The sequence below is a fragment of the Pinus tabuliformis genome, chromosome 9, assembly GCF_031772625.1.
Source record: "Pinus tabuliformis cultivar Carrire ecotype Pingquan chromosome 9, CPIR1, whole genome shotgun sequence".
Taxonomy (NCBI): domain Eukaryota; kingdom Viridiplantae; phylum Streptophyta; class Pinopsida; order Pinales; family Pinaceae; genus Pinus; species Pinus tabuliformis.
In genome coordinates this window covers 1140316539-1140332090 of record NC_142307.1, presented here as the reverse complement: position 1 = coordinate 1140332090, position 15552 = coordinate 1140316539, and the positions used below count along the sequence as shown (strand labels likewise).

The following is a 15552-nucleotide window of genomic DNA, read 5'->3' as shown; positions in this document are numbered from 1 at the left end:
CAACATTGGTGAGGATGTCCTCCTCATAAAAAGCGAAGAAAAACTTACCTGGAACCATAGTGATGCCCCTTTTTGATAGGTTTTCTGTGATCGTGTTTTTGAATAATGAATCCATACATGTGGAGAAACTTTTCAATAAGAAAGGAATAACCTGTTTAATGAGTTTTAACCCAATGTTTCAGACTTCCAAGTGAGTCCATCCTTAGGGGATACGCCAAGAGATGTCATGGAAGGTGCTTACCAGTGTCCTAATGCATGACATCCAGTTTGATAGAATTGGAGGGTTAAAATCTGTATAATCCTTTACCCAGTCTATAATGGCCTTTGTATCACCATAAATTTGTAGATGATCCAGATCCAACCATTTTTCCATTAAAAGGATGCCCCATAGTGCAATGATTTATGCCTTGCTACTTGTCCCTGTACCCCCCTCCCACCAGTAGTGGTAGAAATGACCAGTTTCAATTATGATGTATGCACCACAACCACATTTCCTCTGCTCGCAGGTCCCATCAAAAAACAAATGGGGAATTTTCTGTTAATTTTTTTGTTTTTGTGCATTGCTTTCTAGGTGATTTTTGTCCTAGTTCCACATTATTCATAGTATGCCACTGACTCAAGAGTGGCTTCTTGGGTCACTCACTCTTTTGACTCAAAATTTTTAGTGTTTCTGAAACTCCAGATAGTCCATATAATGAAGAATGGAAGGTAGTGATGTGATGAATGTTTTTTAATCCAATGTCCCATACATTTTTCCAGTGTAATGTGTACCTTCAGTGTGCCAATGTTTAGTGTGTCCAACACTCCATCCCATACCGCCCTTGCAAAAGGACATCTTATTAGTAAATGATTTGCGTCCTTCGCTTCCATTCTGTACATGTGACAAATATTTGGCCCGTTGAATCCCCTATGTTGTAGCTGATTCCATGTTAGGATATGACCACGAACGGCCCACCACCCGAAACATGTGATTTTTAGAGGTATTCCCTGGTTCCCAACAATATTTAGTCATTTATAACTTGTGTAACTTCCGTTTGATTTTATAATATTCTGATATATCTCTTTTACCATTGGTTGTTTTTTCTTATACCTTCCATCCCATATCATCTTATCCTCCCTTTCTGTAATGCATATTCCTATTGTTGTAATTTGTTGGAATGTGTTTGCCATTCAATTGCTTGATTTCCCAAGAATCCCAAATCTGTTGCCCGGTACCAGTTTTGTATATAAGATAATTGATTGTGGTCCTTCTTGATCTGACATATGTATTTGATATCCCTGTTATGGAGGGAAAGTATTATGTCTGTCGATAAAGTGTGGTTCCTCGTGATGCCCTTGATGGCATCCAAGCCAATCTCAATCATCTGACCGTTTCCTAATTTCCACTTCAGAAAACTCACCATCCAATTATAGTTCTTTAACATGTTGTTCCAGATATATGAAGTTCCCTTCTGTCCTTTGGCTCCTTCCCTGATCCATATGGTAAAATGTTTTCCATTCATATATTTGTCATTTATAATCTTGGACCATATGTTTTCTTTTGACATCGCCCTCCACATGTTTTTGATGATCAGAGCCCTATTAAAATGATGAGTGTCGAGAATGTCCCATCATTATCATCATCATCATCATTATATATATATATAACCAGCTTAGATCCATCTAACACCGGATCTATCATGCACCGAGAGGGATCAAATCCCTCAAAGTTCAAACCTTATTTTTTGAGTGTAGAACTTAAGGAAAGTTTTGTACCTTGAGGGATTTGATCCCTCTTGGCAGATGATAGATCCTATGTTAGATGGATCCAAGGTGGTTCCAGTTGAAGGCAACAATGTCACATTTTTAGATTATCATTATTATGTATATGTTTCTTTGTTTGGCATGACCATATCATTCTCTTCTTTAATTTAGTTTGAGTTGCTTGAATTGAATGGTGTGTACATCTTTGTTTGGATGCTTTGAGTGGTTTGTGTGTTTATGTGTTTGGATTTGGATGATAATGTTTTTGAATGTTACAGTTGTTGTGTTATATTTTATATGTGTATGTAAGTGTCTAATAGTAATTAGTTGGTGATGAAGAAGGGAGACAATCTTGTCAATATTTTGTAGGAGGATTGATACTGCACATCAATTTCATTTAATTTTAGGTATCACAACTTCTCACAACTAATTAATTCTCAATAGTGTCGCTCCAGATATTACTAAATATAGCTTGAAGAGTAGTTTTGATAATTTATTACTTCAATATTACTCTTGAAATAATTTATTTCCTTCAAGAATATTTTTATGATTTTTTATCTATAGTCTATTCAACAAAGTCAAGAAATAATGTATTTTTTAATTTTTTTTAATGAGTGGCTAGAATTATAAAATATTTACATTATTTGTTTCTCCAAACAATTATCACATCTCCTTCACGAATATTTTGTTTTTTTTTGAATGTTATAAATATATCTTTTCCTCCTCTAAATGTTATGAATACATTATTATATGCAATTATCAATTAGTAATTTTGGATATATTTTGAATATATGTAATTGTCTATTAGTAATTAGTTGGTGATGTAGAAGGGAGACGATCTTATCAAGGATTAATTTTCACTTTGCAGGAGGATTGATTCTACACATCTATTTCATTTTAATTCTAGGTATCACAACTTTTGACAACTAATTAATTCTTAATAATGTCCTTTTAGGTATTACTATATATCTTGAAAATATTTTTTCTTAATAATAGACAATGTCAATATTAACAATATCTGGAAGCAATCAAATAAGATTATGAAACAACATCTACACTAAAATCAATGCATCTCATGCAAGCGAACAAATGATATTAGAAATCAATATCTACACTAAAATCAATGCATTGAGTGAAAGCAATCAAATAGGATTAGAAATCCAAATAGGATTAGAAATCCAAATCTACACTAAAATAAATGCATGTAGTGCAAGCAATAAAAAAGGATTAGAAATCAACATCTACACTTAGATCAATGCATCTAGAGAAAGCAATAAAATAGGATTAGAAATCAACGTCTACACTGAAATCAATGCATCTAATGAAAGAAATATTCTTCCCTCTCTCTCCCCTCCATCTAATCTTGAAAAATATTTTTAATAATTTACAGCCTCAATATTAACAAAATCCAATCCATCTAATGTGAGCGATCAAATAGGGTTAGAAAACATCTACACTGCAATTAATGTGTCTAATATTGCAAGAAATCAAATAAGATTAGAAATCAACATCTACACTGAAATCAATGCATCTAGTGCAAGAAATCAAATATAATTAGAAATCAACATCTACATTGAAATCAATGCATCTAGGTTTTTGTTTTGAAGTGTGAGGGTTTTGAGCTCTGCAACTTGATGGATTTTTGACATTGGCACCAAGTTTTGCATTAGGGTTCCATGGCAAGACGCGTAGCGGGGAGCGCCGCTCCCTCCTACAGTCAAGCAGTCACAAAGGGAGGAAAGGAAGCAGGAGGAAAGTATTTCAAAAAACCATTGGAAAATATTTCAGAAGCAAGAGGCAAGGAAACAGTGGGAAGAAACGAAATCCAGGATCAGGAAGGAAAGCAACAGGAAACAAGTAAAGACAAGGAGAAGGGAGGTAGCAGTAGGAAAATGCCTCCCATGAAAACTACGGGAGTCTACAAACCCAAATCAAGCATCATCCCCCGGGTCATATTGAGTGATCTAGCGATTCAAGTGCATAGGGACCACATGAAAGAACATGCGATCATTTGCAAGTTCATGGGGTTATGGCCAATGGAGAGGGCATTATACATCTGGATCAGGAGTCATTGGAAGCTAAAGGGGGAGATACATTTACATCTGGGCTCCAAGGGCTTCTTCACGGTGGTGTTTGGGAGCCTAGAGGACAAAGATAGAGTATTTGAAGGGGACCTTACTTCTATGTTACGGCAGGACTCTACATGTGGCCATGGATGATGAATTTTGATCCGAAACGTGAAACATTTACATCATTACGAGTTTGGATCAGACTATACTCACTACCCATGGACTACTAGCAACCAGAATCCTTGAAAACCATAGGCAACAAGCTAGGGCATTTTCTGAAGATATCAGATCCAACTCTAAAAGATAAATATACCTCCTTCACCCGAATATGTGTGGAAATGGATCTATCTGGAGCTCTTCTCGAAGCAATAATTTTAGAGGTATATGATGAATAATGGGTGCAAATGGTGGACTATGAGCACATACCATTTAGATGCTACAAATGTCATGAACACAGCCACCTATTCAGAGACTTCCCAACAATCAATATGGAAGGAAATGGGAAAACCTCTGCGGAAAGAGATCATAAGGGTTTTACCAAGGTTGGGGGCAAAGGGAAATGGGGTAAACTATCACACAAGAAGACTAGTGAAGACAGACAGATGAAACACAATAGTTTCAAAATCCTAGAGGAAGTGGAGGAGAGCATGGAGACAATCCAGGACACGGAGAACGCACTTAAGGAGCAAGACATGGAAGCTGAAATGGAGGACATCCCAACAAATAACCAGCAGACGGAGGAAATGCAAAGCGGCATGGAGATTAGCAAGGACCAGGATATGACTCCAAGTGAGGCAGGAATGGAGGACCAAGAACTACAGGAGATTCTAGACAGGGAAAATCTAGATCTAGAACATTTTCTAGAACAAGGAAAGAATAAAGGAGTGGAATCATTGCCAAAAGAAGACTATGATCGAGTCCAACAACTTTATTTATGGAGGGCACAATCGAAGGGAACTGGTCTCAAAAGAAACCATGAAAGCCAGGAGCAAAGTGGGGTCAGAATGATGGAGAACCCACAGACACAATCTCCAAAGAACCCAGGGAGGAAAAGAGGAAGAAAAAGACAGAATGAACTGCTAAATGAATGTGGGAAACTACTGATTAACTCAGGTAAGATGAAAGATCTTACCAGCTATTCCTTTACCAACCTTTCTTAATGAAGCTCACAACCTGGAATATTAGAGGTTTAGGTAGTAGAAGGAAATAGAGGAATCTAAGTAACAGAATAAAAGAAGAAAAACCAGACATGGTCTTTATTCAGGAAACCAAATGCTCAATGGAAAAAATAAGAGAAATTCACAATAAGTGGTTAATCAAGTATGAGTATTTAGAAGTTAAATCCAATAACTCTGCAGGTGGGATTCTCACGCTGTGGGATCCACAGAAATTTGGAATCCTAGATGCTGAAGCGTCTAGGAACTATCTTTCTTTGGTGTGTAGTCCTTTAGGTGACAAAGAGACTTACATGATAACAAATGTTTATGGACCTCAATAGAAAGTAGATAAACTCAAGCTTCTTGCCTCCCTGGAAGGTCTCAGAGCACGACATCTCAGTATTCTTTGGATAGTTGCAGGTGATTTCAATATGATAAGATCTCTTTCAGAAAAAAAGGAAGCACTAGACAGCTAGGTAGAGATTCTGAAGCTTCCCAGGATTTCATCATGAAAATGGGACTAGCAGATACAGAGACAATAAATGTAACCTTCACTTGGAACAACAGTAGGGGAGGGGCATCCCAAGTGGTGTCAAAACTTGATAGATTTATTGTTTCTGAGGATCTCCTCCTAACAACACCAGCCATCACAGTGTCCATTCTGCCCTTTGGAGGTTCAAATCATTGGCCAGTTCAGCTAGAAGCTACCTTTATGGGCACTCCGAGAAATAGGCCTTTCAGATTCGAAAATGCCTGGCTCTCGCACCCCAATTTTACCAGCAACATTGACAAATGGTGGAAGGAGGATTTGAACATTCAGGGTACTAAGATGTACATGCTTCAGCAAAGACTGAAATACATTAAATTCAAACTCAAGAATTGGAACAAAGAGGAATTTGGAGATATCATCAAGGCCAGAATTGAAACTGAGCAAAAACTCCAGGAAGTCAATCAGATCAATATCTTAGAGGGCTTCAATGAGGAAAGGCAAAAACTAACTAACACTTTGCAGGGAGAATGGGAGGATCGTTGCCTACAAGAGGAAACTTTCTGGAGACAGAAATCCAAGATTCAATGGATTAAAGAGGGAGAAAGAAATACCAAGTTCTTCCACAAATCCACTATGGCCCACAGGGCACATAATAGAATCACAAAAATTAAGGATTCTCAGGGTATTGAATTGGTCTCTCACAAGGATATGGAATCGAACCTAGTTCAACACTTTTTTAACATTGCAAAGGAGCATATGGAGGATAGATATAGGTACATTGCTCAGTTCACACAGTACATTCCCAAGTTGGTCACCAGAGAGGACAACCATAATCTCAACCGGCCAGTCTTAGAAGAGGAGGTCAGTGAGGTGATCAAGGAAATGCAAAGTGGAAAAGGACCAGGACTGGATGGTTTCAATGTTGACTTCTTCAAAGCCTGCTGGAATACAGTCAAATAGGATATCCTTGAGCTTGTGGAAGACTTAAGAAGAAATAAAAAGGTTCTGAAAGCACTTAATGCTTCCGTCATAGCTTTAATCCCAAAAAAGGAAAATGCTATGACTCCAAATGGATTTAGGTCCATAGCCTTGTGTAATGTGGTGTATAAAATCATCTCCAAAGTGCTAGCCAATAGACTTAAGCCCCTACTACCTACCCTCATCTCGGAAGAGCAAACAGGCTATGTGGAGGGCAGACAAATTCTCAACAACATCATCCAATCATATGAGGTGGTACACTCACTCAAAAAGCAACAAGCAAGCAGGGATGATAATTCAGTTGGACCTTGAGAAAGCCTATGATAAACTCAACTGGTCTTATATAAGAGCTATTCTTAAAGCCTATGGATTTGACAAAAATTGGATAAGATGGATTATGTCACTAGTCACCACGACCAACTTTTCCATTTTTCTCAATGGAGCTCCTTCAAAAACTTTCACACCTTCCAGAGGGCTTAGGTAAGGAGATCCACTCTCACCTTTCCTCTTTGTCCTCATGATGGAAGGGCTAGGTAGGGCAATCAAAATGGCAAATGTTGAAGGTCGAATTCAGGGGATCAGGCTCACCCCGGATGGAGAGGCTAACACTCATCAACAATTTGTGGATGATACTATGTTGCAGGGCATACCCACAGTTAGAGAGGCAAGGGCAATCAAAGAAATCTTGGATGACTTTGCTATGGCCGCAGGTACAGAGGTAAGCCAAAACAAGTCCAAAGTTTTTTTCTTTAACACTAATATTGCTATACAGAGAAACATTACCAGGATTCTTGGTTTTCAAAGGGAACAGCTGCCTTCCAAATATCTTGGCATTCCTCTTACTGATAACCCTCTAAGCAAGAAAATATGGGAACCTATTTTGAATAAACTTCAGGACAAAATCAGTAAATGGACATACAGAGCTCTAAACTTAGCAGGGCGACTTGTGCTCACTCAGGCGGTATTGCAGGCCATTCCCATCTTCATGTTTGCAGCCATCCCTACTCCTCAAGGTATCAAGCAGCAGATAAGGAACATTCAAAGGGACTTTCTGTGGGGCAAAGGGGAAGAAAATAAAAAGTGGCCTTTAGTTGCCTGGGACAAGCTCTGCAAGCCTAAAAGCCATGGTGGCTTGGGGCTGCATGATCCGGAGACTCTAAGCAAAGCTTCGGGAGCTAAACTGTGGTGGCGATGGATTAAGGAGCCAAATGCCCCATGGGCCAAGATTTGGAAACAAAAGTACGCCAAATACTGGCAGGAAAAGGATCACATCAGAATGTCAGGACAAATTAGGGGGTCACACAGTTGGAACCTTGCTTGGGAGAACAAAAGCACTGTTCAACAACACTGCTTCTGGGAAATCTGAGCAGGGGACTGGGCTCGTTTCTGGGAGGATAGTTGGCAACAGGAACCCATCTTAAATAGGAATGAATGGGCAGCTCTCAAGAGAGACACAGACAGCAAATATATCTTCTTGGTACAAGATTTTTGGGACAAGGGAAGTAATAATGGAAAATGGAGGAAATGGAAGGATATAAATTACAGTAATGAAAGTCCTTTGAAGGATATGGCAGATTCTCTCACCATGGACTTAGAGTAGAGACAGATTCTGGTCTCATCCTCACCTGACCAACTAAGTTGGGCGAAGAATAATGAAGGAAACTTTAACCTCAAAGAGGCAAAAAAGGCAATAACAGGTTTTCACTTTGTCAATACTGATATAGTCTGGAAGAAGCTTTGTCAAACCTCTCATTGGATGAAAATAAAGCTATTTATCTGGTTAGTGTACTAAAGAAAAATATTAACTTGGGAAAACCTCCTTAAGAAAGGCTTCATAGGACCTTCCAAATGTCACCTCTACGGCTCACATGAGGAAATGATTGAGCACCTGCTCAACCTCTGCCCTTTTTCTACCAGGGTATGGAACTGGGTGGCCTCAAGCTTCCGAAAAAACCGATAGGGACAATCTCAGTATCTCCAACACTTTGAAAAACTGGAGGAATAACTTCTCAGAGAATGAAATCATCAACAAAGCTTGGATGCTAGTTCCAAGCTTTGTCATTTGGAATGTTTGGAAAGAATGCAACAGGAGAATCTTCAGAAACAAAGCCAGTGAGCCACAACACATAATCAATCAGATCATGAACCAGCTCAAAGAAACGGTCAAAAGCCTTTTAAGTTCAATTCCCACTAACCCTCCTCTGCCTCACGAGGAGATCATTCTTTTCAATTTGGGTCTACAATCCATAATTCTTCAAGGAACTCATAAGGAAGTAAGAATAATAAGCTCAGGGGCTAGCAGTTGGCAGCCCCCTCCACAGGGCTTCCTCAAAGTAAAAATTGATGGAGCTTCTAAGGGTAATCTAGGGGAAGTGGGGTTTGCGGGTGCTATGTGAGATCAACAAGGGTATATAAAAGTTATCTTCCATGGCCACTTGGAAAAGGGCACCAATAACATGGCTGAACTTCTGGCCTTGGAACAATTCTTGGAGATCATGGTGGAAGCTAATATATAGAATGTTATAATTGAAGTAGATTCAGAACTGACCATCAAAGCAGCCAAGAGGATTCACAATGGAACTTCGCCACATAAAGTGTCGAAGCAATGGAAGCTTATGCAGATTTTTCATCGCATACACTCTCATCTGCAAAATCTTAAAACGATAAGATTTGTTCATGTCAGAAGGAAGGCAAACATGCTTGCGGATCGGTTGGCCAATGAAGGGGTGGTCAATAAGAACATGGATTCTCAGCATGCTTGGGAACAGGTACCTGTAGGTAAACTGAGAGAAGAGTGTCTATGCCTGGTAACCAATGATTGGGATCTGTGGTTGAACAAAACTAACCAAAGGGAGTTAGGAGACAGGGATGAGAATGGTATAACATAATTTGTCTACGTTTATGGCAGCTATCCACAATTATGTTTACTTTCGGATGAATGACGAAGGTCATGAGATGGACACAGACACAGATCGGGCTGTCTGTGTGATTTTGTCTCAGCGATTTTTTGTTGGCGACTATAGACGGAAGGCTAAGAGAGATTGGTGGAATGGGCTGGACATTCCGTGTTTGGCCAATGAGCGGGTTGTTTTCTCCGCAAAACCATTGACTCAAAACCATAAATGGTTTATCACGTGGGACCCAGATGGTATTTGATATTTTGGCAAATGTGCGTGATTACACTCAGTGGACACCATGTGGCAATGCGAAGCAAGGGAAAATTCTCTCATTGCGTGATTAACACCCGAGCTTCTAGGCAGTGCGATATCCTCGCTGGCCATTGGATTGGGACATTGGTTTCGATGGCTCGGATTGGTTGGGCTATTTGTCTCAGGGTCATGGACCTGATTTGGCCTTGTGGACCCATTCTAGAGTTGATTTCGGGTCTAGGTGTTGGGGATAATGGGCTCCACTTTGGGTCCCACTGTGGGCCCCTAACTTACTACGATACCACGAACACAAAACCCAAAAACCACAAGTTGTATGTCGCGCAGGGCATGGGCGGTATCAGGTTTGGGGGCAAATGCATGAGATTCCATTCAGGGGGTAACACGTGGCAAGGAGAGGTGAGAGAAAACCGCTCTCATCGCGCGGTTAACCTCCTTGCTTCTTGTCTGCACGATATCCATGTTGGCCGTTGGATCGGGACTCTGGTTCGACGGCTAGGATGGATCAGGGCTTGTTGCTTGTTCGCTGATGGGTTGGGGTTATTTACTCATAGGCGTGGTTTAGTTCTTGCCAGTTTCCTGAGGGTTTGGAACCCATTTTGTTAAGTGACCTCCGGTATTGTTGCGGTGGGTCAGTTTGTGGAAGGCAGTAAATACCCTGTCTTGACCAGTAAGGCCGCTGATTACTTTAGTTCATGGTTTTGTCGCCCCTGCTGTCTGGGGCTCTTTGTAAATTATGTAATTTGTCTGCATTAATAGAAGGTTCGTCTCTTACTTATCAAAAAAATAGAAATCAATGCATCTAGTGCAAGCAATTACATATGATTAGAAATCACTGTCTACACTAAAATTAGTGCATCTAGATCAGGTAATCAAATATGATCAGAAATAAAAATCTACACTAAAATCGATGCATCTAGTGCAAATAATCAAATATAATTAGAAATCAACATCTACATTGAAATCAATGCATCTAGTGCAAGCAATCAAATAGGATTATAAGTCATCATCTACATTAAAATCAATGCATCTTGTGCAATAAATCTTCTCCCCTCTCCCCCACCCTCCATCTATATCTATATATCCCTTCATCTCTCCTTCTTTATCTCTCTATCTCACCCCCCCCCCAAACATGCATGATCTCTCTCTCCATACATATCTATCTCTCCCTCCCTCCCTCTCTCTCTCTATCTCTTCTTCCTTGTCTTCACCTTCCATCTATATATCTATCTCCCTCTACCTCTCCTTTGTCTCTATATATCACCCACAAAGCATATACACTCTTTCTCCATATCTATATATCTCTCCCTCCCTCTTACTCTCCCTCTCTCCCTCTTATATTTCTCTTCCCTCTTTCTCTCTTCTATCCCTCTCTCTTTTCCATATCTATCTCTCTCTCTCTCTCTCTCTCTCTCTCTCTCTCTCTCTCTCTCTCTCTCTCTCTCTCTCTCTCTCTCTCTCTCTCTCTCTCCACTTTTATCTCTTTATGTATTTCTTCTTACCTACCTATCTCTCCCCCTCCAACTCCCTCTCTCCTCTCTGTCATGTCCTCTCTCTCTTCCTTCCTCTCTGTCCCTTTCTCTACCACCTCACTCTATCACCCCCTTCTCTCTTCGTCCTCCAACTCTATCACTATCTCCCTCGCTCTCTCCTCTCTCCTTCTCTCCCCCCTTCCTTCCATATATCCTTCTTTGTCTCTCTATATCACCCCAAAACATATACACTCTCTCTTCATTTATCCCTTGTCACCCGTTCTCTCTCTCTCTCAAATTTTCTCTCTCTATCTCTTTCTTCTTCACTCCCTCTCTCCCCCTCCAACTTCATCTCTCTTTCCCTCACTCTCTCATCCTCTCTGTCAAGTCCTCTCTCTGGTCCTTCCCCTCTCTCCCTTTCTCTCCTACCTCCCTCTCTCTCCCCATCTCTCTACCCTCTAACCTTTTCACTATCTCTCTCCTCTCTCTCTCTCTACCCTCTAACCTTGTCACTATCTCTCTCCCCCCTCTCTCTTTCCCTCTCCATCCTCTCTCTCCCCATCTCTCTACCCTCTAACCTTTTCACTATCTCTCTCCTCTCTCTCTCTCTCTCTCTCTACCCTCTAACCTTGTCACTATCTCTCTCCCCCCTCTCTCTTTCCCTCTCCATCTCCCCTCCAACCTTGTCACTAACTGCCCCGGCCCACCCCCCCCCCCCCTCCATCTTTGTGTCTCCCCCTCTCTCTCTCTTACCCTTCTCTCCCTCTCTTACTCCTCTTTTTCTCTCTCTCTTCATTCCTCCTCTTCCCTCTCCTTCATTATATCTCCTCCTCTCCCTTGTCACTCCCCCTATCTCTCCACCTCTATCACTCTATGAATTTGTTCTTCCCTCCATATATATCTAGAGTTAATATATATCATGGTATATTAATATATATTATAGTATAACAAATTGAATATAAATTGAATATTGCATTAATCCAAAGTTATTAAATTTAATAATATTAATACTATAATATATTAATATAAATATTAAATATAATATCAATATTAGATTTGATGATGTTTTTTACATGGCATGATAACAAAACTACATCAAATTAATATTTTCAAATACTACAACTTTGATGTGGAAATGTTTATGTCTTTAAAGATTTTAATATATCCTTAGGATATGGATTTTCCTTTTAAAGATTCATTTTACAAATGTTTAGTTAAAAGAAATATTAAAAGATTTTGGAGCAAGATTTTCTATTCTCTATTTAAGAAATGACACTTGCTTTAGTACATGGTAAAAATGTTTAATTTTTTACTTAATTTGGAATTTTAATGTGGTAAATTTGTTTGTTAAAGGTAAATTTATGATCAATTCAAATTCACATATATGATAAAGTAACTATAAAAGGCATGATATAATTTACTATCCATTCAAATACATATTTATATTTTAATAATTAATCTTATTCCATTAATAAGATTAAAAAGTTATATATAATTTAAAATTGGTGAGAAATTATTTTTATTATTTTTTGAGGACTTGGACATACTTATACATCGCTGTCATATTGGGTTGTAGTTGTAGATAAATAAGTATTATTAATAATAATGATATGCTATTATTATATTATATGTTTATTATATTATACTTTGAAATATAACTATTAATATATTAATATAATATAATAAAATATTATTATATTAATATATAGTAAAATGTTAATATAATATCTATATATGTGTGTGAATTTGTTATTATTAATAATCGCAAATATTTATTTTTTAATAGACAAATTTACATTATACATGTCATAATTAATAATGTGAATGATATAAGCCTATATTTTTATATCAACCACATTTATTTGTAAATACTTGTATTTCATATATGTCTATCTACATATAATTGTGCTAATTAATAGTTTAAAATATATATCTATCCTTATATGATTGTGCTAATTAATAGTTTAAAATAAAAAATAAAGTGTATACACAAATGTGAAATTTCACGCCCATGCCGCACCCAGTTCATTTTTATAATATTTATAATTGTCATGTAAGATGCTATTATAATTATAGAAATATTAAAAGTTGTAAGAAGTCACTCTCGTTAGGGCAGAAAAAGTAAGGTGCACAAACAAATGTGAAGTTCCACACCCATGACGCACCGACTTCATTTTTATAATATTTATAATTGTCATGTAAGATGCTATTCTAATTTGAAAAACATTAAAAGTTGTAAGAAGTCACGGTCGTTACTGCAGAACAGCAAAGTGGAGTTTGCTTTATAGAAAACGCGTAGTCTACAGAAAATGGGCTTTCTTTTTCAACCTCACTACTTGAGAGTGGGGATTGAGAGTGGGCCTGCTTGTGTCTTTTTCAACGTGAGTACTTGAGAGTGGGGACTGCTTTACACAACTGGGCTTTGTTTCTGGGTGGGACGGTGGACTTCATTGATTCCTATACTCCCTCCAGTCAAGGCGAGAAAGCTGTGTTGTCGTTCACAAAAGATGAAACGGAGGTAAAGTTAGATACGCATTTCACAAGGATTCACAAAATCTACTGTATAGCGATCGCAATCACGCAAATGAAATTTTAAGGTGTTTGTCAATTTTAGCGGCTCCCCTACCTTAATCTATGTCTATAAAGTCGATATCAGTCACCGGTTAGCAATTTATCAATGCTCTCCTTTACCAAATATTCATAAACGAGCACATCTCTCTCATCCCTCTACGCAACAGCCTAGTATGTTCACAAGATTTCGATGTCGAATTTAGCCCGCAGGCTTAAATTCATTCAGAAATTCTTTCTTTCCTTGCATAGATTGTAACGATAGGTTTTTTTTTACTGTTGTTGCCGTTTCTCTTCCATCGGGAGTAGTAACCTGAGAGATTCAAAGTGTTGAGCTTCAATATTGTCTTTATACATTGCACGAGCTAGCTCAAAAAATTGGAAGCATTTAATTACATGGCTAACCACTCGAAAAGGTCTTCAGGAAAAATACCAATAATTTTAGGTGTTGGTGTGCGTGGTTGCAACTCCAAAAAATTTGGGAAGGCGAGAAGAGGGTATGAGCCAGTCTGCAGTTTTTCGCTAAAATGGTCTGTAATGAAACACTTTTATGCCAGCCCAATTATTTTAATTTCTTTTTGAAACTGTTTTTTATCATTGTTGAAAAATAATTAATAGTCCGAACAGAATCATTACATGTGTTTTTCAACGGATCACTTACCAATAGCTTGTGAGGTTTCTGATGTAGCCCCTGAAATATTTTGATTATACAGGTCGCGGGGAAACCGAGCAAGCCTCGCATATTAGGCAGGGTCAGCCAATAGTATTTAGCATGGAAACACTGACAGTTGCAACAGAAAATTTCCGTGATGATATACAGGTATTAGTGCTTAATTTATAATATCATTCATTGTAATAGTCTAGCCGGTGAGCTGTTCGTTGTTGAAGCTTTGGATGTAATATAAAGACCATATTCAAGCTAATTACTTTGAATCTCTCAGGTACTACTCCAAACAGAAGCGTAGCAGCAGTCGAAAAGCTATCCTTATAATTTGTTCAAGAAGCCAAGTAGATGTCGAAAAGATATCTTTACAATTTATGCAAGGAAGGAAAGAATTTCTGAATGAACTTAAGTTTGTGGGCGAAATTGACATCGAAAACTTGTGAACATAATAGGCCGTTGTGTAGAGAGATCAGAATGGTGGTTGGTTTATGAGTATTTGGGTAATAAAACCTCCATAAAATCCTATTGAGCGAATGATTTCCATTCTGTTATCTAATGTTCAAATATACCTACTTTGGGTAATGATAATTCTGAGTATATTATCATATCATATAATGCAATGCGGATTCGGATATAACAAAACGCAAACATTTATACTTGTTTGTCTCCAGCTTTACAGCCTATACTTTATAGCCTCATTGTTATATGTTTTTATGATATGTGTTGTTTTTATAAGATTATCCTATTTTATTATTTAAAATAAATTTTTAAATGTATAAATAATTTTATTTTATTTTTTAAATAAATAATTTATAAAATATAAATTATGTTCTATAAATTTGTTATTTTAACAATTTTTTATCACATCCGAAAACAACCAAAAAAATTATATGATTTCACTACTATCTATACTTACTTTCACTTTCAGTAACTCATGGACGGACATTTTTATATACATTACTGATTCTTCGAATATTTCGCAATAAACATGGGCGCTGTTAATTATTTGAAAGCAATGCTATATACATAAGCTAAGTGCTCATAAGCTTCTTTAGCTCCATTAAGTTTTTCAATTCCGAAGTTACTTATCGAAAAGGTATCTTTATCTAAATTGCTGATTCTCAAAATATTCAGCGAAAAACTAATCTAGATAAACTCAAAGTCACCGAAATATTATTAAAACAACCAAAATTTAATAGATGACAAATTCAATATGAAACTAACAAATTTCGATATAGCAAGAC

General features: G+C 37.8%; 1 long non-coding RNA gene across 1 annotated transcript; it reads left to right on the top strand.

The window, feature by feature from the left end:
• The first annotated feature begins 13737 nt into the window (after positions 1-13737).
• LOC149152653 (uncharacterized) lies at positions 13738-14842 on the top strand. Its single transcript, XR_016263129.1, has 3 exons — positions 13738-14174; positions 14358-14464; positions 14586-14842. It is a non-coding gene; the product is annotated as an uncharacterized LOC149152653 (long non-coding RNA).
• Positions 14843-15552: the final 710 nt, after the last annotated feature.